The sequence below is a fragment of the Limulus polyphemus genome, unplaced genomic scaffold (genome assembly GCF_000517525.1).
Source record: "Limulus polyphemus unplaced genomic scaffold, Limulus_polyphemus-2.1.2 Scaffold1277, whole genome shotgun sequence".
In the NCBI taxonomy this organism is placed as follows: domain Eukaryota; kingdom Metazoa; phylum Arthropoda; class Merostomata; order Xiphosura; family Limulidae; genus Limulus; species Limulus polyphemus.
This window is the reverse complement of record NW_013666887.1, coordinates 286,497-289,904: the sequence shown is the minus strand read 5'-3', so window position 1 is coordinate 289,904 and position 3,408 is coordinate 286,497.

Genomic DNA, 3,408 nt, shown 5'->3' with positions numbered 1-3,408 from the left:
TTTATTAAGTAAAGACTTGTGTCGTTAAAGTTTCGTTGGAACGAAGTTACGGAAAATCAATTAACAAACGGAGACGTAAAAATACAAATTAGGTACGGCTAGCGCAGATAGCCCTCGAATAGCTTTGCGCGATATTCAAACAAAAAAACTTTATTCATAAACAAAAATCCGGGGCTCGATTCCTCGCAGTGGACAGAATGTTTATAACCTATTATGTAGCAAAAAAACAACAACAAGACAAAAAAAACTTAAAGCAAAATATTATCTACAGGACTAAAAGGAAGCATACATCAAAAGGCTAGTTATTGTGTAATTGTTACTAACATTCCTTGTTAGTAATAATTGCAACTGTGATCTCATATGCGCAAAAGTATCAATGTTTACTTTACATTAATACAATAAAAGTAAAACGTTTCTATCCAAACAATGCTTATGTGCAAAAGAAAAATTAAAACAACATATTCTCTATGGGATTACAAATCAATAAATAAAAATACATCACACGTTAACATTCATATTGTCGTGATGCTCAACTAGACTTTGAACTCTCTGCTTTCCATCAATCTCATCACTTGACCAGCAAACTCTTTCAAAGTTACATTTCTTGGCTCTAAATATTTAGCGTTCATAAGGTTTGGATACACAATCTTGGCATGCTCGAATATTGGATCATCAAATCGGGATCTCAGTTTTTGCTCACATATACCTTCTTTGTGGAATTCTCTCGTTGATGAGCAGAACTTGGCGATTTCTTAATGGTTCATGTTTTTATACTTTTTTTTCATGTCTGTCAATGTGGACTGTGCTAAAATATTTAGATACCATTTGGTTACTGGCCCTGTTCTTTACTTTCATGAATAGTATAACGTTATTAACCCATTTAATACACCTAACAAAATTTGAAGCAATTGTTTTGATTATCTCTCTCTATTTCAGCACGTATCCTTTAGAAAAGCAGAATTACTTTGAAAGAGAATGTTAACTGCAAACCCATAAAATCAAGCAAAACTTTCATGAATGAATCCTGCACCTGGGAAAGAACAAACCTAGTGACATGTGTAGGATCTTCAAAGACAAGTGACGTATAATAAAATTGAAATGCAATCCATTTGAGTAGTCTATAAAGATACATTGCTTCTTTGACAACCATAAGTTTTGATGAGATGCCAGAATCGTACGCATTCCTTGCTGCCCCTACTAACTTTCCTAATTCACGATTTCCATCTCCAATGCATTTTCTAATGTCACTGAGCCAAATAAATCCGTCTTCCTCTCACTCTTCTTCCTTCTATTTTATCCATCATAATATCTTCAACCTTATCTCAGATCTAATTACATGCCCTAAGTAGAGCATCTTCCAATTTACACATATGTCCAGCAGATGGTTTTGCACGCTTCAATACTTCCTCGTTAATTTGTCTTTTTTCTTCATTACTGATCTTCAGTATTCGTTTATAAGACCACACTTAAAATGCTTCTCAACTGTCGTTTTGTTTCAGTAGACAGTTCCCACGTTTCTACCCCATAGAGTAGAACTAACCATATGTATTTTTTTTAGTTTGTTCTTCTAGTTTGACATTTCTTTTAAACAATTCTTTGAAATTGAAGAATGCTGTTCTCGCCGTTCCTGTTCTCTGTTTTATGAATTTTCCACACTTGCAATCACTATTTACATTCGTTCCTAAGTAAACTCTTCTATTTGTTCCATTTCCCTTTCATGTTAACGTGTACTTTGAGTTCTCCATAGTCTTTCCCTTTATTAGCAAACCATTGCATCTCTTCTTCAGATTATACAAGGTTAGTGACAGCAAACACCTTTCTCGAACGTCTCTGTTAACCATAAACCTATTGCTGTACTTCTCCTCCATTAATTCGAACTGTTGCTTCTTGACTGAAGTACAAGTTTTTCTGGATTCTGATATATGCTTGATCTTCCACAATCTGCTGCAGGATCTTCATTAACTTCCCGTGGTTAGCCCTTGCAGATACTTTTTTAAAAGTATATGAAGCATATAAACATTTATTTGCACTTCTACGGCTTTTTTGTTTATCTAACATCCTAATGCTGAAAATGTTCTCTCACGTGCCCCGACCTCTCCTAAAACTATTTTGGTCTTCTGACAGTTCATTATAAACTGTGTGGTTAATTCTTTTGAGGATTACTTTTAGCAATACTTCTGAGGTGTGACTGATTAAACCAATATTCATCTCTCTATAGCTTTAGGTTCTGGGAGAATAGGCACAAAAACAGAACTTCTAAATTCTGTTGGCATTGTCCCTCTTCTATAGATCGAGTTACAAATTGCAGTCAGAGGCATATATTTAATCCCTAAAATGCATATTTTCATTTTAAAATTCTGCTGTAATCTCGTCTATACTACCATTTTCAGAATTGCTGGGTCGTTTTCAATTGGTTCTACCACTTAAAAGGCTGGTTACTCCTACAGGGAATATTTATACAAATTAAAGGTATCATACAACGCCAAACTTTCAATAATGTATTTACATGAGTTGGAGTTAGCCAAATTATTATAAACACATATAACTATTTATTGTCAAAGCAAATGTGCACACAAACACTGTAACGTTAATATGTGGTATTTAATTGTATCATGTGTTTCTAGCTATTTTTCTTAATTTATACAATGTGTTATTTGTGCAGTTCCCAATTGTTCAAAAAAGTAATCAAGTTAATTTTGCTCTAATACCTATTGTTCCATGTCATTCGCCTAGAGTGGCACCGTGTCTTTCCATGGTAAAGATAGCTAGCTAGCTGCAAGATCACCTGTAGTATGTGAAGATAGACAGTTATCTTTCCCACTGGTAATCGGCTGATCTCTTCAGGTAATGACCTCTTTCATGTTTCATAGGGAAAGATCAGTCATATGAATAGCACTAGTCACACTGGGTAAGTTTGAAGTTAACAATTTAAGTAATGTGATGTATAAAAATAATCTAGAACAAAGGTTCACAAACTTTAATAACCCGAGGACCCCTTTCAATTAAAAAGTTTTTTGCGGACTTCTAAACCTATCGATGTTTTTTTTTAAAGATTTTGTGTACATGTAAAGCTGTATTTCATAATTAAATGTTTTTCATTCATATATATTAAATCTTACGAAAAATATTTTTTATCTTATAAATCATGTTTTTTAAAAATCTATCTATATACTACTAAAACTCTGAAATTGTTTGTTTGCTTGTCTGTAATTAAATACAGCAAAAACGGCGCACAATACCGCCATATGTGTAATGAAATGGGAATAAAAACAGAAGAAAACAAGTTTCGTTAAAATCGAGCCACGGGTTACCGAGTTAGCCCCGTTTTTCGGGTCACTTTTATGAACATTTCTAGCTGAATTTAGGTACACTAGATGGCGCCACATATCGGGTTATCTATCTGTATTC